Source organism: Branchiostoma lanceolatum, chromosome 13, assembly GCF_035083965.1.
Source record: "Branchiostoma lanceolatum isolate klBraLanc5 chromosome 13, klBraLanc5.hap2, whole genome shotgun sequence".
Lineage (NCBI taxonomy): Eukaryota > Metazoa > Chordata > Leptocardii > Amphioxiformes > Branchiostomatidae > Branchiostoma > Branchiostoma lanceolatum.
The window spans coordinates 12,066,652-12,083,079 of NC_089734.1; the positions used below are offsets into that span (position 1 = coordinate 12,066,652).

At 40.5% G+C, this 16,428-nt stretch overlaps 1 protein-coding gene across 6 annotated transcripts in view; it reads right to left on the reverse strand.

Annotated features, from left to right (window-relative positions):
- Positions 1–15,763, reverse strand: part of LOC136446824 (growth factor receptor-bound protein 14-like) — a 45,694-nt gene extending 29,931 nt beyond the window's left edge. For 4 of the 6 annotated variants that reach the window (XM_066445427.1, XM_066445428.1, XM_066445426.1 and 1 more), the window contains exon 1: positions 15,573–15,746. The gene's annotated coding sequence lies outside the window, so the exon portion shown is untranslated. Of the gene's footprint in view, positions 1–11,613; positions 11,735–15,572 lie in introns of those variants that run through there. The other 2 variants (XM_066445425.1, XM_066445424.1) reach the window with 2 other exon arrangements.
- Positions 15,764–16,428: the final 665 nt, after the last annotated feature.

A 16,428-nucleotide genomic window follows, 5' to 3' on the forward strand; every position in this document is an offset into this window, starting at 1 on the left:
AATAAGGCAAAAGGCAAAGTTAATGCTTTGGAAGACATCAGAGACCAAAATCTAATGCAAGAATGTGGAAGAATTTTGCTCCACTTAGAATAGATTGTGTTTCATAGAAGTGTCAACATCTACCGTTTTCTTGGAATCAAATGCCATAAAGACCACTTACCCTTTTTTTATTACACAATTATTCAGAAGAGCAGGGGTGACCCGGTGTGTTCGGCTACAAACGTGAGTCATGGCCAAGCTGAATTGCACTATTAGCTATCAAAAAAGCATTAGTATTTCGCAACATTTTGGGGTGAAAAAGGGCAAAAATCAAAGTGCAAACTTAAGGGAGCCTGCATGGCCCTTTTCCGTAAGGCATAGGCAAGCTACATGTATTTTCATATTGCATAATTTGTAGGGAAACCGCCTTATTCAAGTAATTGATAGCGAGCCATCCTAATTTTGCGTAGTTGAATTCATTAAAATTTAGCATAATACACTACTTCTACGGTAGGTCAGGTTCTTTAGAATTCAGCGTAAAGAGTTGTCGGGATCCCCCATTCAGACCCTCACTGAAGTCATCCATGAAATTTAAATGTCCTAAGCCAAATCCTTTGTACACTGATCTACGCAGATTCAAACACCATCAATTTTCACTGGACTATTTAGACTTCAAATTTACAGTGTAACTGTTACAGTAAGACACACTCCTAACAGGATGCATACTTACTTTTAAGACATTCTTTTCCCACCTGATGGAAGAAGACTAAAGTCCACCTGCCTTATCTACAACAATTGTCCCTTTGTCTACCTTAATACATCACCTATTGGCCCAGTTGGCAAGATGGCTACCTTAACTCAACTTTGTTCCAGACCATATATGAAACCTTTCAGACTTTATCTGCCAGAGCACTTTGCACATATGACATTATCGCAAATAAAGCAAACACTTAGCATACCGCGCAATACTAATATTGATCTTTCTTAGGCTTCTTTAATTGCATTTTATGGATGTCGACATCTGTACGTGCATATGTATACTTTTACGTATGCCCCTTCACCTAATCCCAAACAAATAAAACAACCCTGCTACACATTTTTTTTTAAACCCACAGAAATCAATGTACGATGTTGAGGCCTTCTTGATATAAACTGGGAGGGAATTGGATAAATGTTATTTGGTAGGAACTGGTCTAAAGTGTGTAGCAAAGGACTGGCCATGTGAAACTGTGTAGCATTCCCATGTATACGATTTTCATGTCAACTGTGCGTTGTACCACTGAACATCCGCCATTTTGGGTGCAGTAAAAATCGTGTCTACGCAACGCAATGCTACACAGTCTCAAATGCCAAGTCCTGTAGTTAGTACAAATCGTTCACCAACTTTCTACCAAATGTTGTCTAGATCTGAATCCCACCCACCTCAGCACTGTGAAGTACTGGTTAATATCTGTATCTATATAGCAGGGATAACCGACCTTCGTCTGAACACACCAGCCTTGTAGGAGCACAGCAGCAGCTGGTTATACTATTTATTATTATTACCGTGAACGACCGGTTATACCTAACCTTTAAAAGTCAGTAGGACCAGAACCCAGAACCACTGGCCTGAAATGAACCCTAGGACTAGAACCCAGAACCTTGAGCCTAGACTGAACCCTGCTAACTCCTTTTTGATGGAAGGGTGGGGAATTTCCATGTGTTCACCTTTATCTTGACTCCTGCTGGAACGTTCCCGCCGCTAAAGTAAACTCTGGTTGCTAAAGATAGAAGTAAAGGTGGAAAAGTCACCGGCATCTTGAGGCCTGTGCTGGAATAATCATGCCACGGGAGAAATCTTTCTTGTGTTACTTAAAGATTATAGAAACAGAAAGGTGGAAAAGTCATTGCTGTCGACATGTCTTGAGGAAAGGGACCATCTGGGATTCAAGAAAATTTGAGATTTCACATTTTTGTTTGTTTCTTTGTATGAAAGTATTATCTTTCTTAGGATCTAGACGTGTATAAAAAAATTCACCCATATGAAAGTTCTTCTATAACTTGTAGTTTTACAACAAGCCAGAAAATTTCAATCCTTTTCCCCTATTTATATGCCCTGCTCCCACCATTGAGTCGTTCTGTGCCAGGCTGGAGGCCTGCCCGCCCTAGCCCGGGACCTCAACTCCCCCCCTTACTTTGCACCTGATGGAGCCATATGGGGGTAATGATTATGATGATGATGTGAAAAGCCTACCAACATGAGGAGAACAAAAATAATCCATACATAACGTTAGCTTAATCCTAAGACCAACAAAAAATCAACAAATGCAACTTTCTGAAGCAAACAAGCCATTCTTTATAACAAATGATTTAAATACATTCCCTGACCTTACTAAGCTTGTTGCCATTGTGTCTGTTCACCCAAATGATTTGTCTCGTCACCTGCCAACGTCACGCAAAGATCTCTTCAAACTCACAGGTCAGAACACGGGACCCATTGTTCCACTGACAGGTACTTATTATTGCCGACTTAATCTCACACATCAGGTGCAATAGCCCCTAAGGCTGTATAATCTCACAGTGACACTTACAAGGGGATTAGCCATTTGGTGATTTCAGGGGTACCAAAGAATTCATACGAATTTCACGGAATTCATATGATTTTTACGGAATACATACGATCCATTACGAGAAACATACGAATTTTACGGAATACATACGATCCAATACGCAGAAATATACGAGTTTTACGGAATACATACGATCCATTACGCGGAATACATACGATCCTTACTAATTTGTTGGCCATCGCGCTAGCACCGAATCTAGCTTTGTCTGGTCCTCCTAGTTGGTCTAAGCCTACATCAGTCTTGATTTGGAGCAGCTTGAGATTTGTAGAGTTTAGCCGGATGGGATATGCCATTATTAAGCTCTTAAAAGCCAAGATATCGTACAAAGAACTGGTTATCCCGAGTACGCCATCTTGAATTTGGCGGTCATGTCGTGTGACCCAACAAATAGTAAGGATCGTATGTATTCCGCATAATGGATTGTACGTATTCCGTAAGGATCGTATGTTTCTGCGTAACGGATCGTATGTATTCCTTAAGGATCGTATGTTTCTAGTAATGGATCGTATGGGTATTCCGTAAAATTCGTATGAATTCTTTGGCACCCCTGGATTTGGGGTGGAAATTTCCAACTCCCTGGAAAACAATGGTCCCTTGGTGGTAGTGTTACTGACTATAAACTTGAAGTTGTCCTAACCATATGCTAAACTAGAGTTAAGAATTTGTGCTACATATACTTCAGGTTTGCTATGTTAGTTAAGCGATTACAGGGTCTTTTTATAAATATGAATTGGTATTGAATTTTTCTTTTTATATGAGTTGAATGTGTGATAGTTGTGAGCCGATTTGTTAAAAATAGAGAGAACGCTAGCGATTCCCAAAAACACCCCTCTCATTTAACAATCAATCGGTATGGCGACCCTAAGACGTTACAATTCAAGACGGCGGCCACCACACATGCCAACGGATCCAACAAAGGTTTTGCTACGCAAATCTGTAACAGTCCAACTCATTTGTAATGTAGTTGTAATGTCTGCATTGTTATCTCTGAGCAGTAATCTTACCTTAGATGAAGGCATTCTTTTATGTCTGTGTGTGCGTCTGGCGGTCTGTTTCGACATACTATGGCAAGCATGATAACTCAAGAAGCTATGGGTGGTAATTAATGATATTTGGTTTGTGGGTAGGTCTGGCGAAGATAAAGGTCAAGGTCGATTTTGGGCCCTATCTAGCGGCTTTCCCTGGCACTGCAGCAGAACTTCCTGTTTTTGTATCTTCTGTTCTGGACATGCTACGTTCTTTGATTTTGTGGCAGATGTCGAGAAATACTGCTATTGAAGAGTTGCAAAGCAGTATGGGTAAGGCGATGAAGTCTGCTGTGTCTGACTTCCTTGTTGTGTAATGTATCAAAACCAGATTGGAAGTTTTAATTTTAAACCCTTTTCTTTTCTAAACCTGAATCTGCAAAATGAGAACTAATTCAGCCTGAGGGCACCAGGCACACAGTTGAATAGAATTACATTACATGCTGATGGTATCCACACACAACTCCCAAGGGGTTACCATTCCTTGCATGTCATTCTCCTTTCTCATTGGTGGTTTCCTAATTGCTTTAATTCTAAGAAAAAACAAGGGCATGAAACACTAGTGAGGCATCAGCAGGTCTAATTTGTGTGGAAAGATTCTCATTTAAGAGACTGCTGATACTTATTAAGTTATGTCTTCAAGCATGAATTTCTCATCACCACTTCTTGCGACCTTTCCTGCCTCCGGCAAGGTGACCTCACCTGGACGACCTTGTCACAATGTCCACGGTGTGTGGGAACTCAAACAGGTGCCTCCAACACAGCCTGATAACTTAATACTGTAAATGCATTTAAGTTTGTGGTGATTCAATTTTGAGGTAGGGAGAAAGCAGAGCGGTTGAAACACTGTAGCCTGGATGCCAGACCCCAAACCTATTTTTGTGGTGTTTTTAAGTTTTTAAAGAGGTTTACTGCGAACATTGTGAATATAAAACAGCTGTGAAGTTAAAGGCATTTACAGTAAATCGCTCTTCTAGCAGCCCTGTCAAAACGTTCTTGTGCAATGCTCTTTTCTTACCAGACCACAGTACTAGGCCTATCAGGTTACCGAACCATCGGTCCATGTCTCTCCTTACTCAGCTTGAAAATAACAGTGTTTAGGACTTTGAACTGTCGAGTGACCTTGACTTTCTCTAAGCCCTTAAGGGGTAACCAAAAGGTTCATCTTTGACAGGTTACAGCAAGACCTTAAATGAGGCATTCCGTGCACAATGATCTGCAAACAATACAACAGTTGTCATCGCGTGTAATATATTCATCAACGGACAAAGCCATCTTTGTTCGCAATGAATACACTACAAGCAGGACAAAATTCCTCATCGCTCAGACGGCTACCTTGCGCTCAACGAAGCTTATCGCTTCCCCTGAAGCAACGTTTTCATTACTGTCAATCAACGGAACCACACACTGACATTGGTTGCAAGACCGCAGTCATTCCAAAAATGGCCGCAAGTAAACGTAGGCAATTTGACAACCTTGTTCAAGAGTGCTTCCAAGATGCAAATAAAGGTAAAGGCTAAAAAGAAGGGTACAAAAGACAGATCTATATATTATATAAGAATGTTTACATATCACGTCATATGTTATTTTTCCATTTTTCATTGTTTTCAAAACATAACTTGAAGGCAACATGTTTATACCATATATGCATGGTAAGTATGTCCGTTATGAGAATAAAAGCCATAACAAATGATGTAATATATATATTTAGATGTATCTTCTTGTTCTATTATTTTCTGTACCATACAAATATAACAGGAAAGTTTATTCATGACCTTAGCAGTCATGGCTCAGGTTCCAAAAATCATTGCAGAATAATTTAGAGGTGTACTACCATTCTGTAAATGCAGAAATGTTCGCGGTGGTTTTATGTTCGCGGCTTTCACGATAAACTCTTCAGAGCGAACGTAAAACCCCCACGAAACTTTTTGCCCACCAATGACTGTAGCGCTACTATTGTTTCAAAAGCGAACTTAAAGCCACCGCAAACACTCCATTTTCTCCCTACTGCGAAATAAAAACCATGCTAACTTAAATGCATTACAGCATGCTTCCCAAACAGAGGGTTGTAGCATTACTGTAAATGCATTTAAGTTCGCGTGGTTTTTATTTCCTGCTAAGGGGAAAATGGAGTGTTCGCGGTGGTTTTAAGTTTGCGGCAGTGCTATAGTCACATACTGTAACAGTATTGGACAAAAATGTTCTCGTGTTTTTTTAAAGTTCGCGGTGAAACAGTTACCGCAAACATTTCTGCATTTACAGTATAGTTGAGTAACATTGTCAGTTATAGTCATTTTGTAGTTATGACTGAAGGGTCGATACAGTTGGCTTTCCTAGAAGCCCTTACGGTTTTGCAGCTGTTGTCTTCTGTCTATTAGAGCTGAGTCAGCATATTGTGTCAGCCAGAGTTATGTCATAAGAGGACAGAAATCTGGCAACAGACAACAACGGCTTTGGGGATCACCTTGACTGTCATGACCCTTTATTCAATCTGTCTGAGTTTTTCCAGATGAAATCCATTTCATCTTTTTAGTTATGAGGTGAAAAACAATAAAAAGCACATTTTGCCTTGCCAAATTATCACTTTCCCACTTAAGACATAGAAAAAAGACATCATAAAATTCTGAAAATAAATTAATACTGTGAATTGATTTAAATTTGTGTGAAGGAGTTTATTTTGTGATACGTGGGAAAAAGAGGCATTTTCAGTGCTCTAAGTTTGTAGTAAAAAACAACCATAGCAATGCAACGCAAGACAGAGTGCATGTTCATCCCGTTTGCTGTAAGACGTCACAGAGAAAACTGGAAACATTAAACCAGTATGACTATTTCAAGATTTATAGTTACCTCTTATTTCAAGCATACACATTAACCTTCTAGCCAAGTCTAGGCAAAGGTTACCGAACTTCACAAGCCTATAACTTGATTGACGGGTTATAAATACGAGCACTATGCTGACTTGTCATTGCCATTGTCATATAACAAAAAGGACTTATTTACTATTAAGGTCAAGAATTTTTCCTATGGAATGTCAACAATTCAAGAGCATAATGTAGTGTCAACAATTTTGCTTTAGTCTACTGACAGCGAAAATATTTGTAAGTCTAAAGGACACTGTTTAATACCTGTTATATCAACTTCACATTCCAGAAGAACCCAGAGTTAGAAAACATTCTTTTGTTACCTCGTTTTAATAGTTTTGCCTTTGTATTTTTATTACCACTGCATGGTGTTAGGAATATGTAAAAAAAAAAAATTTTTTAAGACACAGATCTTAAAAGCTTATATTTTTCTTAACTTGTAGTAAGTTGTACAGCTTTTGTCCCTTTGTCTTCCTGTATTTCTTCTGACAACCATAAGTTGTATGCTGTATTATCCCCTACAAGACCCTCTCATCCCTTTTACAAAAGTCTAGGACTCATAAATCTCCTAAAAGACCCTCTGGCTATTGTCCCAGGAGAGCGTGTTGATTGACAGGTGGAGGTGTTGGCTTTATTGTTCTTTTGAAACTGGGCTGCCTGGATCCTATGTGACAAATAGGTCAATGAGATCTACAATAGATACTACCTGCCAAGTGACAACAAAGCACAGCACTGAAGCATCATCTTTAAAAAAAAAGTTTAATGACAGAGAGATTAGAAAAACTAGAGGCAAGTTAGAGAATTGTGCAAGGGTCTCTATTAGACTATTGCTCCAATTTTTTCTCTCCATCCTCTTAGTCTGATGGAAAGTTGACCTTTATAATGTGCAAACTTGGCACTACTGGCAGGGCCTAAAACTTTGCCAAGGTGGAATTTCCTGACCAGGATACAGATTCAAATCTTTGACCCAAATCTTATCACCTCCATCATAATAGGCCAAGGTCTTACTTAAATTACTGTAAATTACTGTAAATACAGAAATGTTTGCGTTGGTTTTATGTTCGCAGTTCTCGCGGTAAGCTCTTCGCCGCAAACTTAGAACCACCACAAATTTTTCCCCCCTCCTACCCCCTTGTCTAATATTGTCTCAAACGCGAACTTAAAACCACTGCGAACACACCACGAAATCAAATCCATGCAAACTTAAATGCATTTACAGTAGATGATTGAAGTCATGCATTACTCATAGAGCTGCAAAGATGTCTACTTAAAATGAATTTCGCTGTATCATCTACAGGTATCAAAATCATTTAATATGATAAAAGATTCCTGGCAGATAGATCTGCTTACAAAACCACTGAAAAAACTGATTCAAAACTTTTGATCTATCCAGTTGATTAACCAATTAACCAAAGAACTAGTCAACCATCTAGACAACTGGTTAACCAACCTACTACTAGCACTCAACTAAGCAACCATAAAACCATACATGTCATAACCAACCAACTACTAGTCAACCCATAAATTAACCAAATGATCAACTGACTAACCAACCAACCAACTAACCAATCAACCAGAAAATGTCGGCGAAACCAAATTACTAAATTGAAGTTAAACCTCCTTGGAGGAGGTAAAAAACATATTTACAAAACAACTTTTTTAATAGTACATGTACCTTAATTGCTGCTTGTATTGGGGATACTAAACTTCAACATCCAAGGTTACTTCAAGGTGACAGCCATGTCAATCACACGCCAGACCACAAACCGCCAGTCTACCCCATGCCAAGACAAGCCATTCTCACAGTTCTCTAGTGTTTTATACCAACACCCCTCTGTTTATAGGTACTGAAAGCCTAAATATTTAGGCTTTTGGTCATGCTGATGAGAGCCTCTATTCCACTGTTACTACTGGAAGTGTGCCAAGGGACTGCCCACAGTAATAGCAGTCATAAGAGGGGAGGGTGGCAGTAAATGACGGGAAAAGAATCAGTATTCAAGATTAGAAAGGAACGTAGCATTGTAAACATTTACAAGGTGAAGCCTAGACTTCTACCGCCTGCTTGAGTATGTAGTCATAGGGCAACATATGTTGCAAACGGAAAAAAACTGAGTCTGCTGCATGGCGGAAAGAAGCGGTTCTCCCGCCATTTTGAATTAGTGTGCGTGACTCACAGTGGGTGACACGTGCATGGCAATGGAATTGTGCGTCACAGGTGTCTCGAAATACATTTTGGACATGCGTCTGAAGAGAACCATCACTCACAACGATAGTCACCACAAGATACGGTCATCAGTCTAAAGCGGGCATTGGTCTCCGTGTAGTTCTGTTTCAATCAGCTGCTATTTTATGACTGTCAACCCACTCCTTTGGGTTTGATTTGCAAAAATCTTCAAAAAACTTTTTATCATAAAATTGACCACTCCCGATGCTATTCCTACATAAATGATGCCCCTCCTCAAACAACTGTTCTAAATTTTTACAGTTTTAGTTGTAGGGGTCCTTCCCGGTGTGAGTGGTTAAAAACCTACAGTCCTATGGCCGTACATGGGGCAATTGTCGTATTGAGGTCACCTGAGTTAGCGCTGAATGGCAGCCGCTCCAGACCCTCGCGATCTAGCCCCGCCAAATGTGCGCTCCTAGCAATTCAGCCCCTGGCTGCGAAGAGAGAGTAGTCGGCCCACCCAATAATAAAAGTTTTAGGTATATTTTCTACCATCATATGTGACAAGAAATAAGACTTCTGTACCAACTCTTTTTCTCCTCCCCCTACTGTAATTAATGGTTTGTCCCCTGGGTTATCACAAAAGGCCACGTTTTGCCTTCAGCAGAAATTTTCTCTTCTGACCTGATATCCTGGATAGGTCATGATCAGTAATGGGGTGAACAACTCCAAGAATTACTGTAAATTCATGTATTTTTGGGGAAGGAATTGAATTTCGTGATAGGAGGGGAAAGGAGGTTTTCGTGTTTTGAGTTCGCCTATGACACAACACTGTAGAACAGTTGTACTACATCGGGAAATGCATATTCACTTTGTTGTGATTTTGCGAAAAATGGAAAATAAAACCATCACAAACATTTTAAGACTTACAGTACATCACCTGGCTCTACCCATGCATGTCTGCTGAATCAGCTCCCTTCCTAGCCTGGATGCCAGACCCCCAATGTCTATAATATCTACTGTAAATGCAGAAATGTTCGCGGTGGTTTATGTTCGCAGCGACCGTTTCATCCCAAACTTAAACTTTTAAAGCCATCGCAAAAAATTTTGTCCAATACTGTAGCAGTATGTGACTATAGCGCTGCTGAAAACTTAAAACCACCGCAAACACTCAATTTAGCGCGAAATAAAAACCATGCAAACTTAAATGCATTTACAGTATCCCCAGAGGACAGATATTATAGAGATTGGGGGTCTGGCATCCAGGCAACTCCCTCCACCCCTCCCCCTCTGTTGTGGAGGAGGGAACTTTTCAATCATGATTGCATCTAACGCACAAGATGGATTTATGTTGCAAATCACCATTTCTAGACTTGGAATTGCTGAATGCAAGCTGCATTTGGTTATGAGGTGTCAAACCTCTGCACAAAAAAGAACCCAACACACTTATCGAGAAGAGTGCAAAATGCAATAAAACAGTAAAATGTACATGTAGTAAAGCCGCAATACATTATAAGCTATCAAAAAAGCATTAAAAGTTCTTTGAGGTTGACAGATGAAGTGAGAGCATATAGTTTTGGGCTCTACTTCTTGTGTCCAATAAGCAACAAACAAGCATACAAATCAGTCAACAACAACACTCTAAAGAGGTACAAAAAAGGAACTCAGAGTCAGACGAAAATAATTCACTTCTGATCCCCCCGCCATTTGTAATGGTACAGCCCAGAGCTCCTGAGAAACCGGAGAAGGCCTGTCACTACACCTGACAAATTTGCACCCTTGACCCCTCAGTGGTACCGAGCATAGCAAACAATTTGGCACACTATAACATCACGTTCTTTTGCCAACCCACCAAGACCTTGTCAACCATAAATATACCTGGAGAAAAACCTCCAGCCATGACTATTGACAGGTGAATTTTCCGACTGAATCCGCTGAAGGAAAGTGGCTATGAAATAATAATGATAACTTTATTGCAAATTCATGCTCGTAGGATAATTGCAAGTTGACAACAATTAATGGCAATGCACAAGCATAAAGTCAAACATAAGGCATACAGATGTAATTAAATTCACAAGTGGAAATCAAATATTTATCCTTTCCACAAGTCATTGAAAAAATGCTTGAAAAGTGTATAAAAAATCTCCTTGTTACATGAATAAGGGCTTCATTAATGGTCTATACTATCATAGGCTAGTCATGAATCTGCATTATCTAGAATATCAAGTTTCAACCAATCAGGGGCCAGCATTTAGATCTTGTTACATGGTACATTAATTTTATCCAATCAGTGGCCTTCACAAGATTTAATGAAGTACAGTTTTCAGTATTTTCCAGTTTTAAAGGTACAGATTGTAAGAATGTTCCTGATTTATTGAAACAGAATATTCTGAACCTATGGGAATTTAAAGAAAAATAAGTTAAACTTTGAATAACTGTTTTCAAATAAGGAAATATCATTTTCTATTTCAAAACAAAGTGATTGTGACATAATTGTCTTCTCAACTGAACATCACAAAAAGATTAGGTGTACTAAAGTAACCATTCCTCTTTTTCTTGCACTTTCACATCGAAATTAGGTCTTGATGGGACATCATCCATGAAATCGACTTTGAGCAGTCTTAAGGTAGCTCTCCACATCTACAGTTGGCAAGCTGCCCTAAACTGTTGGGCTTTTGGCCTGGTTTATCTGACTGGCTTTACCAGTAAGAACACAATCAATTTGGCAGAAGATTTCTTCTGACACTGTGGCAGAATTATCCCTGAGGGCATGCTAAGCCCTGGCGAAACAGCACAATAGAAAACCACAACAATGGGGAGAGAGAAAGTAGGGTACGTTCACAAAGCGCTGGGATCTGTCTGTCATCATTACGCGCTGGGGTACACCAGAAACAAAGCTCGGGCGCGCTGAGCTATGCCTTCTCTCCAAAAACTTCTTGGGTCAATGACACATACCTGACATATCCAAAGCTTACCTGGTGTAAAATTCAATTAAGTCCTGTTCGACCTAGAAGTAAGAATCACACACTGCTTGACCCTAAAAAACTTCTGCCCCTTGCTCCAGGCCGTGCAACTCAAGCTCCCTTTGACGTCAATCCTTGAAAGCCTAGCTGTGGCTTATGATCCGATGTCCCAATATACACAAAGCAGTCAATGTACAACGTGGCTTTTGTCCGCCGACCACAAAGCTAATGCAAGCTAAGCTGAAGGTCCTGAAGAACAAAAGCCCTCGGCCGCTGTTTCCATCGCAACTCAATCTCCCCTTTCAAAGGTCCATTTGTCAATGTAGCTATCAAAGGTGCCTTGTGCCATGAAGAGCGATATGGGCCGATAGCCTTGTTCTTGGGAACACCCCTGTGGTAACCCACATTTCAATACAGGCAACAAGAAAGCACCACAAACAGTGGATGGAGGGCATTGACACCAAACACTAACTTTTGGACAACGCTTAGAGTCTGTACGTTGAGGTAACCTCCTTCGCAGACTTCTTGGAGCAGTGGCGTTTGTTTTGGGGAATGCTTATACACAATTTTTTTAAACACGGGCCTCAAGGTTCTCCCAATGCAAGCTTACGGAGTTTCGCGGTCACTGCAGTTATGCTGCGGAGGGAGGAATGCAAAAATCGCATATCAGCGCTCCCCTCCAAAAAAATAAATGCCGCCACCCCAAGAAGAGGCTAACATTGAGGTACACAGGAGACAATCTTAATTCTCAGCCAAGTTTATTGTCAATCTTTGCAACCAAAAAGTTTTTCACAACATTTATTTCTTCGTTGTTTGGAGGTGTTGTTTTGGTAGCTAAGGCTATTTTGCACGCGGCAATAAAATGACGCAATTCAGTCCTTTTATAGGTTATGTTAAAGTGATTAATTAACTAAATGTAGTAGCATGCCTGACACTTATCAGAGCTATAGTTGAACAGTTAACGTTGGGTAACATAAATTCGCGGGGTACTTAAATTCGGGATTTTTCGAAAACGGGGTGTTTAGGGATATGTGCTAGATGCAACATCAGTAATACCGCTAGAAATGCAAACGTGACAGACTAACGCATTCAGAACACTGTCTGAAAAGCTTCGATAACCATGCATTAGAAGTTGGCTACGTCAAAAACTCTCCGTCCCTTATTGTCACAGTCTGAGGGCTTCGTGGGAGAATTATATGTACATAGTTGTTCGCTGGTTTATAAGACAAATGTCACATCCGCTTCCTGCTCAACACAATTATTTACAATACAACTTATTAGAATCTCTTTTGCTAACCTACAACTGGACTCTAAGTGTGATTAATCATCAAAACGCCTCTTTGTTGCTACAACCAATGGCTACGGCACTACGGTGAATTTTCCCGCCGCCATATTCGTTACCCAGAATCCTGCTATTCGGCAGACGACAAACATTTGCGAGGAACACTTTTTTGTCTAAATGTTGTGTGTGATAGTGGACTGATGGCGATATTTTCCTCAAAGTTTGCTCTTAGCACAAGCAGAAACACATGGACATGGGCATCCAGCTAACGCCCCGATGAATAATGTACAAATTTCCATGACGATGGGGGTGAACTTTGAGTGACGTTCTACCGACTCAACACACGGGTTGTTCCCGAAGGCCTGATGCGTGCGGTACGGCCGTTTTTTCGTGTATTTTTTTTACTTGGACACGTCTATATCCATAGCACTCTCCTCAAGCCAAGGATGGAACGAATAGCTGCTGTATAAAATGTGATTAGCGGTAAGATATTCAAGACGAATCTTCTCTCCCGAATTAATGTGCCCCCCTGTCCGACAGCACCGTCATTGTGGCGTGCGGCGGACGGTAGTTTCAAGTTGAAATATTATAGTGTCAGCACGACTAGAGACAAAATCTACCATATATATGATTAGTGCAAAGATAGTACATGATACTGACAGAATAATAGAAAAAAAGGATGGTTTATTGTTCTGCTAGATTGATTTCAGTCAACCATTATCGGAAAAATCCCGAATTTATGTTACCCAACGTTACATAAGTAACAATATTACTCTAAGCTACAAAATGTAGGAGTACATATTTCTAAAAAGAAAAGGGCAGTATCTTATCAACCTTTTTAGTTTCTTGTGAAAGTAAAGATGATTTTCTTAAACACATTTTTCCTCCATAACTGTGGTGATTGACTTTAGAATCTACTTCCTCAAGATCAGCAAGGTTTGACAGGCTTGTATTCCTCTAGAAGGATGGGATTAAGGTCAAAGGTCAGAAACTCAATCCTCCAGGTCTTAACACTAAATAACACTTAACACTTTTACTGCTAACAATGTTACTGACAGGCCTGCGTGTGACAAGAAAGCTGCACACAAGTTTCTGGCTTAGTGTGATCCGAGTTGTTCATACAGTTTACATGAGTTCCTGACATTGTACTTTTACATTGTACAATAAAGGAATACACACATTTTCACAGGACACAAAATTTCATTTTCATAACCCAATATGGAATATTTAAGATACGTTAAGTAACTTTTTAATGAAGAAAGTAGATGAAAATATTAGCAACATCATGATAGTACTTGGACAAATGTACTGAAAAAATATGTCAACAAAAGTTTTTGAAATCTAATTGACTTTTTCAGTCTCCAACCCTGATCATGAAATATCAACTCTTTCTATAACATTATATAATGCAATATGCTTATCATAAGACTTGGTGCATTTTTCATCAAATGTTTTAATCTTTCCCAAAATATTCCTTCAACCTTTCTTTCAACACAAGATTGCAATTGACATTTTTTTTCTTTGAAACTTTGTCAAACATTTTCCTAAGGTAAAGCACATAAATGGCAAAACAATTCCACCTATCCCTAAAAAAAGAAAAGGAAAGAATCTTCTAAAAACTTTTGCCAGTTTCCAGCCTGCAGGTGCCTTCAAAGTGAACAATTCTTTTCTATATCAAAAGCACATGACGTTAAATGTCAAAACAATTCAACCTATCCCTATATAAAAAGAATCCTCTAAAAGTTCTGCCAGTTTCCAAGTTGCCCATGCAATTAACACTTTCCTATATCAAAAGCACATATCAAAACAATTCCTATCCCTACAAGAAAAAAAGAGGGAAAAACTCTTCTCCCCAATCTTCTCAAAAGTTCTGCCAGTTTCCAAGCTGCAGGTGCCTACATGTGGACACAACTTTATAGGCGTGGCCGTGGAAAAGTTACAGCTGCAAGCAGGTGTCAAGGGTGAGCCTGGCTGGCCTGGGTCCCACCCTGCACCGGCCGGCTACGGTCCGCTACGTGCACGCCTTCACGTGAGCACGGGGTCCTGAAGGTGACATTCAGACAATACCTGGCGACAAAAGAATCCGTTCTACCGGCAGACTACACCGCTAGTTTTTTGGGGGACAACCTTAAAAAATTGCGACACAAATAATCACCCCGGACATTTAAATATGGAGCTCCTATGACCTGGTTTGCACGGTGCTGTTTAAGTGTTTTAATACCTTGTGATCGTTTGGGGGGTAACAAACTTCGTGGATTGATTTTAAAAGCGTAGCAGTGTTGTAAAAGAGAGGTGGTTACGCCGCGCAAGCCTTTATCTAGGTTCAACATCTGTGGAGAGGACAACAAGAGTGATGGTCAACATTTCGGACAGGCCTGTCGTTTACATATGACGTCATCACTCCACTGTAAACTTCTTCCGCTGGAGGTTTCAACTAAAACGTGGAGAAGTTTCCAGCGTCTTGGAGAGGGTTCTTTAATAAGGTTAATGCAAAGTCGGGAGGGTTTGTAGAAAATGGGGAGGTGGTTTGGGAAAGTTGGCGAGGGGTGTGCGTAGATTTCCAGGCCCGCACACTCAAACACTGCGCTAGCTGCCCATCGGGGCATGCAGAAGCCGCCGAGGCAACACACACACCGCTAGATCGGACCCAAACACTGCACCCTCCCGAAAGAAAACACCGCCAACTTACGTGAAATGCGTGCGGGATGGCTCGCCCGATGTCCCGTTGCAAGAATCCCGGCGACTGCACGAAGGCACACCCCCAGAAAAGCGCGGAGAAAACCCCGCTGAAACCGCAGCTTTCTCCCGATGCCCTCTGCACCACGGATCGCTGCACAGCGGTCGGCCAAAGGCCACGGGGATAAACCGTTTCACACCTCGGGGTAGGCAGAGGGAGCAACACGCATGTCTGAATCGCAGCTGGGTGTCGCGACATGTCTTGGGATGGTTTCGTTACGATGTCGCGACAAAATCAAAAGGGAGCCCCGCTTGTAACTTTGTAAGTGTCGACTCTACGTACGTATTTGATCCTCACAGCACCCTTGAGGGTCTATAACAAGTTGTTTTGTTTTTTTGTAGATAAAACCAAACCTCCTTGGTCAGAAGATCTCCTGCGAATCTTTCCTATGTCCTATTTAACCTCCTTGGTTTCACTGAGAACATATGTCCCATGGCCGTGGGTGTATGGGTTTTTGAAGAAAAAAGTCAAAACCAATGGCAGTTGTGAAGTTCTCTCTGCTGTTGAAATGAATATACTCAACATTCTCGGTATACTAGTAGACATATCTTATTTTCAGACATTCGGTAATACTGCTTCATAGCATAGCATGAATAAGTCATTGGGTATGGGGCTTCCTGACTATTGTGTTCTGCCAGACTGTGGTGCATTTGAGACAATGCTATTCGGATAAAGAAGTGTAGAAGACTCTTTAGCTGACGAACGTACCAAAACCATACCCATTCCAATTAAATAAGACTCTTTTTTTTTTGTAATTTCACCAGTTTTTGTGTTTTTGCAAGGCATCTAAATAGATTAAAACGCGACC